Source organism: Phasianus colchicus, chromosome Z (genome assembly GCF_987193195.1).
Source record: "Phasianus colchicus chromosome Z, bPhaCol1.hap1.1, whole genome shotgun sequence".
NCBI lineage: Eukaryota > Metazoa > Chordata > Aves > Galliformes > Phasianidae > Phasianus > Phasianus colchicus.
The window spans coordinates 70,743,614-70,762,276 of NC_143476.1; the positions used below are offsets into that span (position 1 = coordinate 70,743,614).

Genomic DNA, 18,663 nt, shown 5'->3' on the forward strand with positions numbered 1-18,663 from the left:
CCATCTTTATTAAGAGTGAGAGTGGCCCAGGAAATTGCAGAAAAGCATTATCAGTTTCAGGTCTTTTGTTTTGTTTTTATTTGTTTGTTTTAAATGAAGGTATCCCAAGCTAAAAGTAAAGCAGTACACAACATGTACTAAAGGCAGTGCTATTATATGGGCTGCTGACTTAAATCTTTTTCTTTCTTACACATTTTCTCTCAGTCTTAGGCTATCCTACCATAACTACTGTGAATTGTTCCACAAGGACTCCACAGAACACCATGAAAAGCATGGCACTGTGCAAGCACTCATTTTCAGTAATTTAAGAGCCAGAAGCTTTTACCTGATCCGCAGTTTTCCCACACAGCTTTAGTTGTACTTCTCACACAATACAATATTCCCAGGGCTTTTCTTCTTCCACCTCTGGGAGCCCCGTCCCTCCTCTGTGCACAGATGCACTTTGCGGACTATTCACACGGCAGGAGCAAGTAAAGCTGCTGCTTTTGGGGTCTCTGGCTCATTAATTAGAATAAAATCAGCTAACTCCTAAGAATAGAAAAATCGTAGTTTTCAGAAACTGACAGATGTCTTCTAGCTATGAGAACTGGTGAACAGAATTAGTCTTTCAAGTGCACAAGAGAAAATCATTTAACTCTCTTTCTCTTCATATTTCCATTAGGAAGCACTTTAAGCATTACCCCGAGCCTTCATTTACAGGACAATGAAATCCAAACCGAACATCGGAATTTCTAAAACGTTCGGATTCTGAAACACCAAACTCAAGCCCTCACAAGCATTACTAGGCCAAGCATCCTACAAATGATCTTTCCAGAGAAGTTCTAGATTCCCCTACCTCCCAAAAGAAAAAAGGGATTATCTTGAGACCACAGATAGCGCTGATTCGATTCACAGATTCAAGGGCACAAAGATCTGTTAGGTGTTCAATTCCGACTTCCAGAATATGTTCTTCAGATTCTACTCAGAATGCAGCAAAATGGTTATTTGTTAAAGATATTATCAAACCTGATGGAATAATAAACAGGGACAGAAAATTTGGACAGAGAAATTGAAACCACACACACACACATGTATACGCATACATATATAAATCTTTATAACATTATAAGCACATACTGCCCTGTAGCCAACTTAAGCCCACATCCATGCTTGTATATACACACAGACATAACACAAACTACTTAACTTTTCTTGTATGAAGTTGTTTTTCACAGAAAACATTTAGAGCAGGACACTGACAGGACAGGCAGCTCCACTGAATCTGGATGGTACCAGAATTATTTCCATGTAGAAAACAACAAAAGGATCAGCACAGGAAGATGCAGAGCTTCCTTCAAACACACAACAGAATTTCAGAAGTTACTCCTGTAAGGCCAGCTTTATTAGTGGGGTGAGTGGAGACAGGCCCACAGTCAAAGTGGCTCTTTCCTGCTGTTCTTGAAGCATTACCAAGAAGAAAACAGGCAAAAAGAACAGTGGTCACAAAACACTGCTCAAGAATGAAACATTACGATTAGGAAATAGATGCACTTTACCTGCAGGAGGTCAAGACTGCCAGCAAACCAGTCAACATAAGAATGAGTTGTAGCAGCAACTGAACATGTAAGAGCTACTTTAAGACCGCAATAAATCAAACCCCTTGGTGAGCTAATTCATGCATTTGACATTATGTTAAAAGTAAAGTTACTCTAAGCTGGGACTGAACTATAGTTTGACTTTGAAAATTCTTCTTCTCTGCATTTCATCTTGCACAGACATAAGTTTGGACAATTAGGACTTACTGAAAAACAGAACAGAACAAATTCTGCCTACAGTTACATTCTTCCAGCTTCTGTAACAGTAAGTGGGAACCATGTCACACATTTGGGGCCACTCAAATGAGGAGAAACCAAAGAAGAAAGTTGACCTATGCACAAGGAGCAACATATTGCTATTATAAGATGAACACTCAACAGCAGTGCCCAGCCACAGGACAAGAGGCAACAGCCACAACTTGGAAGACAAGATAGACAGATAACCATGACTTCAAGATGCATGCTGAGAAGTAGTTATAACAGTGGATCCTCATGATTCAGTGGCTTCTGTCCACTGAGTTCCTCTGTCTTTTTTTTCCACCACGATTCATCAAGGAAGTTCTTCAGTTACCACCAGTAACTAGTAATGCACTGGAACGGGCTGCCCCCAGAGGTCATGGATTCTCCTTTTCTGGAGATATTCAAGACCCATCTGGATGCCTACCTGTGCAGCCTGCTGCAGGGAGCCTGCTTTGGCAGGGAGGTTGGACTCAATGATCTTTATAGATCCCTTCCAACCCCCGCAATTCTGTGATTCTGTAAATTAGCAATTTAATTAGATGATGACTAGCCAATGAAAATTGAAAGTTTACTTCAATTTAATAAATTAATAAATTAATAAATTAATTCAATTGTTTGGTTCTTAACTTCAGACTGCTTAGTTATAAGGCATTCCCACCAATACGTAGTTGACAAAGCAAGATGGAGATAAAGAGGGGGCTCATTATATTTTTGTGGTACAATCTCATTCATTTATTTGAAGTAACTGATTTACTCTTAAGAAAATAATACTCACTACACTTGCAAAAGCTACAGTAAAGTCATTCTCAGATAGTCAATATCCCTCAGATAGATATTTCAAGGATTATTTTATCAGTAAAACCAGTTCTTTCAGTGTAACACAGCATTACTTACTATGAAGAATAAATTCTCATAAATACCGCAAAGTCCCTGCAGTAATTTTTAAAAGTCCAATTTCTCATTCATTAGATTTTAACTTGAAATCTGCAACACCCACAAGCTTAAATGCTTGAATGTCCACATTAGTGTTCTACTGTACTACGGCTACTGGAAAGAAATGCTATTTTTCTCCTGTTAAGAAAGGAGGTATGCCTCACCAAGAGGACAGCTTTACTACTAACATGATGAAGATCAGAAACAGTAAGTCTGGATATCAGATGCAACAGGAAGTTTTGTTACATTAGAGGAGAAAAAATAATTTAAGTGAAAAATCAACAACTATTTCAGATGTGTACATTGCATTCTTCTAACACTACCAGGTGTCAAAGTATCACACAATCACAGAATCATTACAGTTGGAACAGAACTCTAAGTAATGATCCAGTCCAACCGTCTACCTACCACCAAAATTGCCCACTAATCAACATCCGTAAGTACTACTTCTACCCTTTCTTGAAACACCTCCAGGGACAGTGATTCCACCCGGTGCCAATGCACCATTACTCCTTCTGAGAAGAAATTCTTCCTAATATCCAATCTGAACCATCCTTGCCTCAACTTAAGGCCATTTCCTCTCATCCTATTGCTGTTACCTGGGAGAAGAGGCCACCCCTACCTCTCCACAACATCCTTTCAGGCAGATGTAGAGAGAGACAAAGTCTCCCCTGAGCCTCCTCCAGGCTAAATAATCCCAGTTCCCTCAGCCATTCCTCCTAAGATTTATGCTCCAGACCCCCTCACCAGGGGAAAGGATAAGTAATGCTTCAGGCAGCAGAAGATGGTGGCAGAACATTATTTCATGAGAAAGACTAGTTAGGTAAGTAGGGCCCTTAGTTTCCTAAGAAACGTACTTAAGAATGTATTGATAATGGTGTAAAGTATCCTCTGTTCTGTTCATGCTTTTTACCCAGGTAAAGAAATTTTTGCCTACATTGACACAACTACCATAGAGGAATATTTCTCATCTAGGAAGCTTAATTTCAAACAAAAGGCCAAGAACAGTACACAGGGAATTTAGGAATTACATTCCTTTGCAAATTTAAACCCTAGTGTCCTATCAGATTATTCTACAGATGAAATCCAAATTCAGACAAATGTAGAAAGTGAAATACAAGAACACAGGGCACAAATTAGGTGCCCTGAGGTCTTGCTAGTTCAGTAAATCATTTCCAATATCCGGTTAAAAGCAAACAAAGAGGAAAGCACAGTGGAATGTTTTATTTGATGAAACACAAGCCTGAACGACTCTTCTTCCACATCACAGTTAAGATTAATATTCTACATTTTCAAGCTACTTCCCTAGCTGCTACTTATACATATCCTTTTTCCTTAAATGATGGTAATACACAGTACCACTAACAGTGCAGGTGCATCTGGTTTTCGTTAGTCTTTAATGTTCAATACAAATTGAAAAGCTAAAGTAATAAGCAAGTCTGTGCAACGTTTGGTTTTGCCAAGTACTTTCCAGATGTGCTTAGGAGTTTGCAGTTAACTTGAATGACCAACAACAACGAATAACTTATTTCTGTGATTGTTTGATCAAAGAATTTCATCTTCATTTGTACCACCTGAACTGCTCAGCACACCACATTCAGACATTTAGCATATTCTGTTTAGTAACATTCAAGTAGACACAGAACTTCCACTTCTTCCACTTCAAATAGAATACTGTTCTGAAATCACGACCAGAAAACATACGTTGTTTAAAAAAAATATAATAGTCATAATCCAGTGAATACAGGACTAAAGAAAATAAAAATTGTAAAACCAGCATAAAGTGAATTGCAATTTATCCCCTGCACAAATGCCGCTGTCAACATTTTCCAAGTCAAGTTGCTGTTTTCTTATGCATAAAAAGAAAAGCTGAAATTTATTTGTCAGTTATCAAGAATGAGCTGATGTTCATCCTCTAAATGTCCATGCTCTGACAACATCATTGTGAATCCTCACAGAGGTCCTGTCAGACTAATCAGCCCCATTAAAGTGATCTTTAAGTGGAATGCACCCATTTCAAGTTGCACTTATTAGACAGCATTCATCCATGAAAATCAGCTGCATACACTCATTGACTGTATAATCTAAGCCACTGCGTGACAGTTACAGAGTTGTAACTGAGAACTGTTACTCAGGAACAATTTCTTCTCAGAAATTTCTCTTTAATGTTGTACCACAGAACTTGTGCAGATGAGAAAACATCCAGGCATTAGCAATGTATACATACATAGGTATATATGTGATATATATGCACACACATACAGCAAGCAGATATATATTCATACACACACACGCAAACGGACAGCTCTGAAAGTAATGCCTCCTATGTTTTTATGTCAGTCCATGACATCAGAGGTGGATGGTGGTGGTATGGTAATAATAGCTGGTGGTACGCACTCTGCTGGTGCAGATTTTTATGACCGCAGCATGCAGGCTCTTGTTAATCACTCGCAAAAGTGCATAGCTAATGACTGTCACTGTGTTGAGAATATTTTGTAGCTGAGAACTTGCACCATCAAATAATGTTATTACATTCCTTCTATCTCTTGCTGTTTCCATGGAAACAAATAGGAGGCATTACTTTTGGAGAGACTTCTGTATATGCAAGTGTCACATTTTGCAGTCACTCTGCATTCTCTCACATCAGTCAGAAAAATTATCATTTCAGGATCCACCATTAAACAAACAGCAGGAGCTCGTAATGACACCAAAGCAGCAGATTCTATTCTGCTTGTTCAAGTGCTTTGCCTTCCTTTCCTATTACATTCAAAATTTAGGTCTGTGAAAGTCTCTTAGGTGAGCAGTCAAGAACAAACAATTTTAAGATCAGATTCAATATTCAAATCTGAAATACTGCAGAAGTATCTACCAGGTGGAAAGCAGAGCTGTTACTCGGAGACATTCAGGATTCTCATGGTTGTTTCACTGGCAACACTGAGGTATTAAATAGGTTCTATCAGGAACAATGCAGAAGCACTCTAGTACAATCCTGGTTTCTTGGAGTCAGTGAGAAGCAAAACACAGCACTCAAGCAATTTTTTGCATTGTTTCCAATACAGTGTGTCCGGATATATATTAAGACAATCACAGAAGAATTCTGAAGTGCACGTGTACCAAACTGTTACTCCTGCTGAAGTCAACAGACTGATCAACCCAATGCACATGGAACACATCTCATGCTTTTGCTAGCTGGAGGGGGTCAAGAAATATTTTTCCAATCAATGTGTAACTGGCTAGTCTATTCTGGGCACTTTTGTTATTTACCGCCTACTTTCTTCAGAAGCGATTGAGATAGGCCACAACTAAGGAAGTAATACCAGATGGTATAAGAAATCCTTTTCCTTAGAATCCCGTCTGGCATGTCTTGCTCATGTGTTCTGGCTCAAAACAATCACCCATTTTACAATGACAAGGAACTTTTCATCTTGGTCAGACTGCGTAAGAAAAAGAAGCAGCAATGTCTTATGTTTTGCTTTGTTGTTTTTCTCCTGGCAAAGGGAGAGGCTGGTGAGGATGATGGAAGAGGCTCACCAAATACTTGTATCCGGACAACCAATTTATGCATCTTTTATCAAATTTTCCAGAAAACTCCTAAAGTAGCCAGGGAGATTTAGACAACCTCCTACCACATTTCACATACTATAACAATTAATATTAAATAAATCTTAAGCTGAATTTAGAAAGCAATAAAAAGAACTCAACTAATGAAGTCTCTCGTCAACACATATCAAGCTGACATTAAAACTGTAAAAAGCCTGAGAAACCAAGCTTATTAATAATAATTATGGTCTCAATCTGTACTGTCTTTCAATATCAAAGGAAGAATACTTAAAGAGGCAAAAATAGACCTAATTCTTGAAGAACTGTGTTTCACAGGATTTAAGCACTTATTTTAGTAAAATACATATATATGTATTCAAAGGCATCATATTTCAGTCACCAGGCAGAAGTCAAGCCTTTTCATTTTTAATGACCATTTGGTTATTGGCAATGTGATGGTATGCAGTAAAGAGAGCTCTAAGTAAATCAAGATATCATGTCCTTTATATGTCTATTACCCACATCACACTAAGCCAGCTGTTTTTCTCGCTGTTCTTAAAATCAGATAGCAATTCCACTGTAACCTCAGTTCTCTATTTCACTATCCAGAGGGACAGAAAACACCCTCATTAGTGTCTAAACTGAAGCCATTATGACTTTTTTACACATAAAAACATTCACAGCACTATTTCCTGCTAAAAACAAATATTCTACACTCTTTAGTAAGATTCTTATAACCTCCACCCAGTCTTCTCTTTTCCACAATCTCATTCTGTTAAGTATTCTTCCATAGATTATCTCAAACCAACACACAACACCCAGATCTATATGCAGTATTCAAGCCCAAGACCTAAAAAGCTCTGCATAAGGTAGAATAATGTTTCATGCTTTGCAGCTCTGAGTTTTCAGCTTTCTAATATGATGTACAGAGATGTATCCTTTTCCCTTGTATTTTCCCTACACAGTGCTGTGGAACTACTGTTTCTCAAACCCTCTTCCATAAGCTGCCACTTAGTCAGCTATCTTGCATCCAAAAAGCTGAGTGTTTTCTGTTGAACAATATAATCTTCAGCTTTTTCTATCTCACATGTATATTTTATTCAGAATGCCAGATTTTGAATTCCCAAACTGTTCTTAAACACACTCGCACTCTTCCCAGCTTGTCCTCTCCAAACTTAATAAATACCCTTTTCTCTATCATCTACGTCACTAATAAAAAATGACAAAACAGACAGTTATTCAGGCTTCTTACACCTGCAGACAACTGCAATTTCTTGCTTAGTGTTTCTATCAGAAATACAGCTTATCAAAAGATTCTCAGAAGCAACAACAGGTAAAACTTGTCTAAAAAAACACAAAACAACAAAGTTCAGAGTTAGAGAGCAGTAACCTAAAAGGTATCCAAATATGTACATTCTTTGTATTCCTCACTGATTTACTTCAACCATAAAATCAGATGTATTTTCCAGGTAAATAAAAATATTTCTGGTTTCTCCTACAATAATCTATGAGAAAAGCATCCACAAAACACAAGAGTCTATAAACCTGATCTTCAGCAGAATCCCAGTGGTATTAAGAAGAATCATAAAATTCTTTCAAAATCATCATGTTTAACAACTGTGATACCAAATCTAACGCGCATAAAAATTTACTTTCAAGTTAAGTGCTAAAAAAGTTATTCAGGTACTCTCTACCTTGTAAACAGAAGCAGGTACCCCTTATGTCAATGGATATTTTTATTCCCACTGTTCCTCAGAGGACCATCTTAAGCAAGTCTTACAAAGCATTCTGTATTAATCACATTTAATAAGAGGAAGAAAAAAAAACTGAAGTACATTTTTATCGTCTTCTTTATCCATTCTAAAAACATCTAGGTCTGAGTTATTAAATAGGTTTCAATAGCACTGACTGACTTCAGATTAAAAAGCACAGTATTTCCTACTTTCACATCCAGTGTTAAAGAAGTGCCATATTCTATATGCACTTTGTTAACCTAAGGGCTTATACACAGTCATCGAAGACAGTCATAGAGTGTCAACAGCTCTCTCTCTGAAAAGGTCATCATCCATCCCGATGCACCTTCAAGCAGACCTAGCTCATACAGATTCAAAGATTTCTTTGATGTTCTTATGTACCTGTTCAATAAATCTGACAAATGGTACCACATAAAGTCAAGTTAGATTAACTCTATCCAGTTCAGCTCCAAGGAGAAAGCCCTGTCCTCAGGGCTAGCATTTTCTTCTAGAAAGTAATTTTACCTAATAAAAAACAGTAAGGAAGCTTAGCAATACTTAAAAGCTCACATCTTATCAAGAGAAGAGGTTTAGAGAAAGTCACAAAGATGAATATCATTAGTTTATTTAGTTAATTTCCATTCAGGAGAAGTAAAGACAAAGACAAAAAAACACTCAGAAAACTGTCAATAAAACTACAGTGCTTCCACACTTCACATTTCTGAAACTTAACTGGATATTTAGTAAAGCTACAGAAACCTTCATTGATCTACAATTTAAATATTTATGGCTTTACAGTTATAAATTATTACAGCTGGGCAGGAGCCAGAATGTTAGTTATTTATGAGACAGGGAAGCCCCAGAAGGTTCGGAATCTAAACCTGAAATCTGAAGATGTTGAGGTGAAATAAATTGAGAACAAAATGCACAAGGCTATAGAGCCCAGAAAACTCTCTTTTTTGTTAACTGTAGAGAGTTGGTCTAATAGAACACTCTACCACACCTTATAAACTTCATGTCTCAATTGAAAGGCAGGACAAGTGCTAAAAATTGTCATGTTTTAGCATGGGGAAAAAAACCACACAAGTCCCTGTGACAGTGCTATTTAACTACAGGTAAACTAAGCTAACTTCTCTTTCAAGAAATCAGTAGGCTTCACAATGAACAGAAAATAACACCCACAAAACACAGGTGGGAGGCAAGTACACAACAGTGCTAAGACTGATAAGAATGACCAAGAACACGTCTTGGGAATTGGACTACCCCCACTGCCCTGAACAGCTGTCTTCCAACAGAAGATGATCTCTCAGCTTTCCTACCTGGTCAGCAGCAAATGCTGGAACTACCCTCCATTTTCATTTCCTCATTCCTGCCTAACTTGCAGGAATGTTGCAAAAAAACAGCAATGTCTGAGGATTGTTCTCGGAACCTTTTATATAAGCAAATCCTAAGATTTCATCTACTTGTTCAGCAAAGCCCACAACTAACATGTGATCACTTCATCCAAAACAACATGCTTCACATTGGAAAGGTCCAGCTTACTATTCTGAATGTAGTCTTTGAGCTGTCCAGGAGTTCCCACAAGAATATCAATGCCACTTTTAAGGAGATCAAACTGTGCTTTATACAGAATTCCTCCATGAAAACATGCCACTGAAAGCTTCCTCAGATTCCACGCAGCACTAACTTATTACCAACTATTCATCTGTTCATAAAACTGTCTGAGGCTGATGTTCCTCTACTACCAACAGTGGTTCCATTCATTTCTCTTTGCTGTCTGGATACTACACCCAGTAGAGTGACTCACAACTTTACACGTCAAACCTCAGTATCTCTAGTCCAAAGTCTCTCAAGCATACCCTTCCCAGCATTTGTCTTCTCACCTCTGTGTTCCACACAGCCTTTTATCAATCATTACCCATTTTATTCTTCTCTATGGCAACTTCTTCCCTCATCTCTCATTCTTGTCCAATTCCTTAATTTCACTCGTATTACACTGCTTCTGTGTCACACCATCACGAATGAGCTACACAATCCCTGGACATCATTCACAGAATCACAGAATCGTAGGGGTTGGAAGCGACCTCCCGAGATCATTGTGTCCAACCCCCCTGCCAAAGCAGGCTCCCTCCACCAGGTCATACAAGTAGGTGTCAGGCGGGTCTTGAATATCTCCAGAAAAGGAAACTCCACAACTTCCCTGAGTAGCCTGTTCCAGTGGCAGCCTGTTCCAGATTCAGAATCAACTCCTATGTAAAGATTTTGATTCACTAGCAATGCAACACTTAAGCTAAGGTATCTCTCTTGGATTCCACTTCTCTGCTTAAGATTCTCCATTTTGAGTTAATTTGTGAACCCAGTTTGTATGTCGAGCTTTCACAGTTTTTACTGACAGGAGATCTCTATAGTTATTCTCATGCCAATAAGCCCTAGGATCCCACTGTCTGAAATTCCTTTGATCTTCGGTTTCAGACTACTGTTTACTCCCCGGACTAACATCTTATCTACGTAAAATTGATGATGTGCTGCTTATGAAGTAAAGCATAAGCCAGTTTGGAAAGTAAATAATTTGAAGACTTGCTTTCCACATTTTACATTGCCAATATTTTTAAATAATGGCTATAGAATCTCTTACTCCAACAAAGAAACAAAGAAAACAGAGAAAAAAACACCAACAAAAAACACCAAGAAAAAAAACCCACAACAGTAAGTCAGCATGTTTCCCAGTACGAGAAAGACTAAACCAGACACAGACAGTGTCCTGTGTTACAAATTGTCCTGGTTTCAGATGAAACAGCATTAATAGCACACTGACATTTTGGCTGTTACTGGCTGTTGGGAGCACACCTGGGGCCAAGATCAGGCCCAAAGGCCAGGACAGCTTATCTCAATTAGGCAAGAGATGCTATGAGGAGCTGGCCAAGGAGGCAGCTCTGCTCAGAGGTTGCTGGACATCAGTTGGCAGGTGGTAAGACATTGCACTGACAGCAGGTCATTGACTAGCAGGCAGTTGTACTGTGAGCTGGGTGTCAGTTGGCCAATAATTCCATTGCAGACACATACATATCATTATCACTGCTTTTTTGTTTCCATTTTCCTCTTCTGTCTCAGTAAAACAGTTTTTCTCTCCACCCACAAGTTCAGTTTTGTTTCCAGTTCTCTCCCTTATCTCACTGCGGGCAATTGAGTGAAAGGCTGTGGTGCTGAGCTGCTGCAGGGCTAAACCACAACGCAATTCACTGCTCACGCTGTACAATGTACAAAGCTACCTTCCATTCAGCCGACCTGAAGGCACTGCCAGGCTATCAGAGCAGATTTAAGAATTGCCTTGGTAGGGTTAATTCTGACCTCAGGTTTGAAGGCATCTCTGGCACCTTTCTTCTTTTTAGAAGCAGGATGGTTTGAAGCATGTGCTTTCCTGTCACCTCAGACCCCTTCCCACTTTGCCTCAAGACCATACTCACATATGGATGTAGAATGTGCCTGACTTAATCACACCTCCTGCCTGCCTACTAGTACCATGTAACAAAGCAAAAAAGCATTCCCAATGCCCACACATGCTGCACAACCTTCACAAATGTAGACGTGAGCTAAAACAGCCAGGCTGAAACAGCAAGAACTGGTTTCTTTGTCAGCTTGAAAGTTAGCCCCACATAGAAACACCTGGGATAGCGTGTTTGTCTCAAATGCTGTGCTTACCTTCACTGCCTAGGGGCATCACTACACTAAATATTAATGAGTGAACCAACTGGGACTTGAAGAAATATGATTATATGCAATTATACTGTCTTGTGCATCATGGCAACCAACACACAATGAATACAAAGCAAGAGACTCCCAAAAACTGTGCCAGCCTTTTAGACTGCCATTTTCTTCCCCCGTGGCACTTGATCTCCTTTCATCCAAGCTCTGCAGTGTTACAGATCTACTTATCCCCAGCACTCTTTCTGACCTTTTCACTTGACTATGAGAGCTGTCACAACATAACTTAGTAAACCTTAAAGATCTAAGCTAGAATGGCTTGCTAGGAAAAAAAAAAAACAAAAAAACAGAAAAGGAGGAGTCCTACAACATTTGGGAGAAAAGACTGCTTACTCCCCACTTTGTGACAAAATGGCAGAGAAGAAAAGTGTATGATGGCAGGAAAGCATGTTAATGCCAGAATAGCTGCTGCCAGAACACGGAAAATAAAGGCTTGTTGAAGACTAAAGAGGCAGAATTAGCTGATTAGGACTTGCAGAACAGAAAAGTATCTTGCCAAAGAAATATTTTCCTTCCCCAAAACTGCAAGAGAAGAGCTCAGCCCAGCTGCTGTACACAGGAACCATCCATGTGTCCATTGCCCAGGTCTCTGGGTACACTGTATTCAATTTCTGCTGCCTCAAGTCTCATAATGAGCCACTGACCAGAGCTCAATTTCTCATGTTCCTTGCTGCTCCTTTAAAACCAAGAGTTTCCACCCATTTCCCCATGAAGAAAACAGCAATCAGGTTTTTGGCATGTCTATCCCCGTGTAAAAACTATATTCCCAGAGCAAGTCCCATAAGCTCAGAACCTGACTCGGTATCCCTGCCCTAGATTCCTGCTGACTTCTCCCAGAGAACAGACCTATAAGACAACACTCAGCTTTAAGCAAAGGTTGAAAATAAAAATGGAAGGAATACTCCAGCAAAACACAAGCATATCAACAACTGCATTCAGACAACCAAATTTTACTTTCTCAGAGGGCAAACGTGAGTTGTGGAGAGGTATGTTAGGATGGAAGAAAATCAACAGGATTTTAAGCAGAAATTTAGGCAGAAATTTTAGGCAGATGGAGACAGTGGTAGAGGCCAAAATGGCCAGGGACTCAAATGTTATCCAGCATTTCCCCGAAGGACTTGCCAACAAGAAACAGCCAGTGTGACAAAGTAGGTAGCACTACCAGCCATGGACAGTAGAGGCCCTGACAGATAACAGATAATAACAGATACAAATGCATGAATATCCTTTACAGTAAGCAACATTACTGGTTCAGAATACTGACAGAAACAAAAATGTTCAACTTTGCATTTGATAGGAGTGAGGAAAGGGAAAAAAGGCTTACCTTTCCTCTCTGACTAAACAGAAATGGATTTTTGGGTATCATGATCTTGACACCTCTAGGAAGTCAGCCTGTACTTTACATAATGGAATTGTAATAATACTAACAATTTCAAGAGGAAGGCCTGTAATGCCAGAAGATGCAGATCCCTGCTGTTCAGCAACTGCCTCTTTTACCTAAAAGCTGTTATTTAGAATACAGGTGATTTCATTGTCACTAGAGGAACAAATATATTGTGCACAAACTTGAATGCTTCTTTCTGAACCAAACATCCATTCATAGGTTATCCTACATCTTTGATCTCCACACACACAAAATAGTCATTAGAATTATCTTAGCAGAACACAGGTTCATCAAATAATCATGTAAGCTTTCCAGAGTCCTACCATGACCCCAATCCAACAGAGGCTAAGAGTGTGAGCTTGAAATTGCATAGCCTCAGAAAGCTCTCTCTGCAGATTAAGAGATTATTCAAATGTTTCTAGCATCAATGCAGAAAAAAAAAAAAAAAAATCAATTCATCAATACAACACAGGGCAGACAGGATCATGCAATTCATAAGGAGAATTCCTCTGAAACAGAATTTTCTTGACCAACTTTGAATTTTCCCTAACTGAAGAAAACTGGGATTTCCAAAATAAATACCACTGTGAAAAAGCAAGTAGTGAAGAAAACACTTTTTCAGTATGTCTGAGATTCCCAAGGTTTGCTGTTTGAAATTCTAGCTGCACTGATCAGCAGTGATTACTAGCATGATGTTGTTTTTCTGCCAGTTTTCTCACTGGGTAAGTACTTTATTAGGTAGCAGAATAAAGTAGGTGTGTGTGTGTGTGTGTGTGTGTGTGTGCGCGCGTGTGTTTTACTAGAACAAACTAAAGGGAAATAATTTTATTTATGGTGCAAGTTTTGCTCAAAGACCAAATGAGAGGACAAAATGCTCATTTAAAAAATTCCTGAAGCAATTATTATGAAATATTTGTTATTCATATTTGCTACTGAAAGACAAAACATAACCCTGTAACCATGTTCACCAAACCAAGCCTTCCTTAAACCTCAACCTGCTCTCAGAGCTTATTACTTCTTCCCTAGTGTCTGTAGCTCACATTTCCACTATGAAATTTCCTCAGCATTTTCTTTATTTGCCATACACTTAGCTGCTAGTATGTATAGAGAAACACTATGAACATCAAAAAGTGCTTGTTCAACAGGTAGTAGAGAGTACAAGGAAAGAACCAGCAAAAGCAGAGCAGTTCAGTAATCAACCACCAAAGATCAAAAGGCTGCCCAGGGAAGGTGACTCACATGGGAAGAGCAAGAACAGTAGGTTAGGCAGTCTATTTTCAACAAATCTCCATCCCATTACTCTTTTTTGCTTCATTTCATAAGATTCACTATTGCAATTTTAATAGGGAACTAGAGATTCTTTCTATTACTGTTTCTCCGCATGCATCTAATTGTTTAAGAGCCTCAGCACCCACCTTCTCAACACCACCAATCCATGAGCTATGAGATCTGGCCATCAAACATCTGAGTTGAACATCATGCTCTATTAAAGATTTATATGCATGCACAGAAATATTTAAATTCTCAAGTAAACTATTCTACTGCAAAAACATTTTTGGATTTAGATAACACACGGATACACCCAGGTATTTGGCCTCTGTTCCCCACAAGATTCATGCAATTCTCCTATCCTAAAATTCTGTAACATTTTAACAAAATCACTACTAGATGCTGATTTTACTTTTTTCTTTTTCCTCTGTGATCACAAATTTGATAAAGAATTACTTAAGATTATTGTCATTCTCGACTGTCCTGTCCTTGCCCAAGTACACAAGAGAAAATTCCAACAGAGTTCCATGAAGAACCTCAGTATGTGGTGAAAAACGGGTCATTATCCAGACACCTACATTATCCAGACATCACAGCACTCACAGAACAAGAGGGCAAATACATTATGTAATTGTGGTTCAAAATCTGAATGTGTCATTTTCTAGACATAACTCTGTCAGGTAACCAAAACTTCAACACTTTTTTTTTTTTCTTTTTAATGTTCTAGCATTCTGAACATATATAAAAAAATGTAGTGTACAATGCTGTAACAAACATATGGCCTACTAAATGCAACAAAGAATTTTAATGCACTCAGAAGTGTCATGTTTCTTTTTGAAGATGTTCATAAAGACAGTGTGCACACAGCATGCACACAAACAGATAAGCGTGAGCTCACCAGTAAGAAGGTTTCACAAAACTTAAAAGTTGTTCAAAAGTAGCATACAGATCTTCCATTGGAAAGAAAGATGATGATCTGTTCCCATACCTAACACGTGATGGAAGAAGGCTCAAAGAGTACACACAGCAGTAAAACATGAGACAAGATGCAAAGATTCCCAACATGGTATGAATGAGTTAAGGATGCAACTGTGTGCATGAGAAAACCAAAAGAAATAGGTGAAAGCCTAATTAGAGTGGCCTCTGCTGATAACTAAGGGCATAACTGACAGCAATAAAATGCCAAAGGATATATTGTTTACTCAAAACCAGTATGTTCTCCATAGCACAAAAAACTTGTTTGCAGAAGACCCTATGCTGGCAACAGAAAAATGGCAACAAGGCTACAGCATGTGCCGTTACTCTTCCTGTCAGCCCAACAGAACTTTAAAGTGAGGAAATGCAAACAATGGGCAACAGACTTGTGTAGAATTTATGGAGGCTGAAGCAAGAAGGACTGTAAGGGAAAAGAAATACAGAAATTTCTACAGCTACAATAACTGCTGGCTCAAAGCACAGAAAATAGATTTCCAAAAACCAGCTTTCCGACATCAGTCACAAGAACTGATAAGGACTCAGCAGCTCATGACCCTTGTCCTCCATGTCATACCCAAGTGATCTTGGCCAGACAGATCTGAATTCACTGTTCAGAATTTTCATTAAAACAACTCGCTATGTTAGTAGTAATGCATATATTAAGTGGATTTATAGTTCACTAACAGATCTCAAAAAAAAAAAAAAAAAAAAAAACTGTCAGTGGAGGAATTTCCTTTGTACACAATAAATTATTTTATGAGTTCACAGACTCTTATGGTCTGCTTGATGCTATTCAACATTTTCATCAGTGACCTGGAAGTGATATTTACAAGTCACTGCTGAAAGTTCAAAGGTGAAACACTGCATAAATATTGAACACTGAAGATGAAAACACTGTCGCACACAAAATGATCTGGATCTCTCTGTGATTTGCGCTCCTTTAAACAAAAATGTATTTTATTGGTGTATACAATATTAAGTATCTGGAAACTGAGGAGTTTGCGCTGCAGTCAGAAAGCCACTGTCACCAGCAGTAACTCAGAAGTGTTTAGGAGACAATATGCTATGGGTGCTGCTCTCACAAAAGGCACTAATAGAAACAGTAACAACAGAGATGGAGATAGAATTCTTCCGCCCACATGTGATCCTACATCAATAAACCGGGCTTGTTGGAAAAAGAAAATAAAAAATCCACTGAATGACTACCAAAGCTGTCATATTTAGAAACCTCGAGCCCTTGTTTTTTTCACACATCGCATTCCCTCCATGAGGAGGGCACTGAGTGAGAGGTGTGGTAGAGTTCAGCTAGTCACTGGTGTGAAACCATCACAGAGGTCCACTACCTGGCAATATTAAGTAACATGTTCTGACTTACAAATTTAAGATGATAGCAGTCTCCTAAATAACTTAAAAGTGACAATTTTTCTTTTTATGATTAACAGTGATATTTACTACAAAGGTACAAAACAATTATGACTCAATAATCTGAATGCAATGAGCAGCATCTCGGCTCACTTTAAACTCAGATGAAACAGAACAAAATGAGTGGACAAAATGGAAATGAAAATGAAATGAAAGAAGAATAAAAAGCTGCTTTTAATTTCAGGACTCCAAAGTGTAAGAACATCTCAAGTCTATCCCATAGCTTCCACTCCTTCCCAAAAAGCCCTCTGCTTTTGACATACAACATACAAGTACTGTGTTACTTGCTGATGTACAACAATTATTGACTGTAATTAAAAATTGTCTCTGCTACAATGTCTGCAGAAGTCAAAACACGGATGTAGCTAAACAAATGCAAGCAAGGAACTCTTGTGAATGTAATTTCAATCAGCAAAATAACTCTGAATAACTCACAGGCAAAGAGCAATAAAATCAGCTGACTCGTGCTTCTGGAGCACAAAGATTCATAGAGAAGTGTAAGCTGTACCCTAGCACAGACAGCACAACTCAAGCAGTCCAATTCCACATTCTAATAGGGCTGGCTGCTGGCCCTCTTGCTTACTCTATTTGCCCCTTCCACTTCCTGCCAAAGGTCAATACACCACAGAGGCAAGCACAGAGGAAATCCCTGGGGGCAGCAAATTGTTCAGATTCCTTAACTGGCCATCAGATGGAGTCTTTTATCAGTGTACAGTAATTTGCAGCAGAAATCACTGCTTACAGAAAATACAAAAGCCACAGCTATAAAGGCAGACACTCTAAGGAACAAATGGATGTAAATCACTTTACATGCTGTTAACCAGGCAGTTTACCAGAACACTCTCCTCAGGACAACTTGTTGGCTTCACTTTTGTACAAACATAAACAGTGCCAGCAAACTAAAGAGCTACATCAATACAGATTTTCCAGTTCTGTGCTGTTCTGCAGTACCAATTCATTGTGCAGTGCTGAGCACAACTGTATTATAAACCTGTAATAATTTTCATGGGATACTGCAGATTAATTTAAGATACTCAGTTTTTCCCAATAAGCACCAGATGGCAGAGGCTCTCTGCACTTTCAGAGAAAAATATCAGGAAAAAAACTACCAGAAGCACCAAAACATTCATAAGCAGAGAAAGTTTTTATTTTAATTAAGACTACAAATTTTCGCTGTCTTTCATATTTCAAGACTGCATTTTGACTAGCGTTCGTAATTAACATAGAAAATACTTTGTATCTCCAAAACGAATTATTCTTTATAATGATCTGCCTAAAATTGTTTAGACAATATCCAGTACTAGTACTGGATAACCAGTACCAGTAACCACTACGCTCTCTACCTTACACACTTACCCCTACTGAAGTCTGACTTCTTCTGAAGCACACTGTCAATTCACTTTTAGTAGATTTTTAGGTTCAAACAGCCATTCAATGGCTGTTCAGAAGATCTGTATGTTTCACATACTGATATTGGCAATGCTTAAACCTGTATTTTTGGGTCTGGCCTAACATTAAGCACAAATGCTTGCCTTGATATTTGAAAATATTTTGTGAAAACAAGCAAACTAATAAGAATGTCATAGCAGCATATAAATAAACTACTTCTGTAGCAGCACTGCACAGGAAGTATTCTGAGTAACTTTCTGATAAGGTTGAAAAGTCAGATAGTTTTGCTGCTGGTGAGAGGACTAGCGGAAGACCCCTGATGTTAATTTTGTCTCCATGCCATGGTATCCTACTGTTAGAAAGCTACACAATACACCAAAGAACTTGCATGAAGCTAACTGCAATCTGGATCGGTTCTGCCTGTTGCACTTGTATCAATATA

The 18,663-nt window shown here is 38.6% G+C and overlaps 1 protein-coding gene across 6 annotated transcripts in view; it reads right to left on the reverse strand.

The window, feature by feature from the left end:
* Nucleotides 1-18,663, reverse strand: part of MAST4 (microtubule associated serine/threonine kinase family member 4) — a 281,493-nt gene that overhangs the window by 124,048 nt on the left and 138,782 nt on the right. The gene's annotated exons all lie outside the window — the stretch shown is intronic.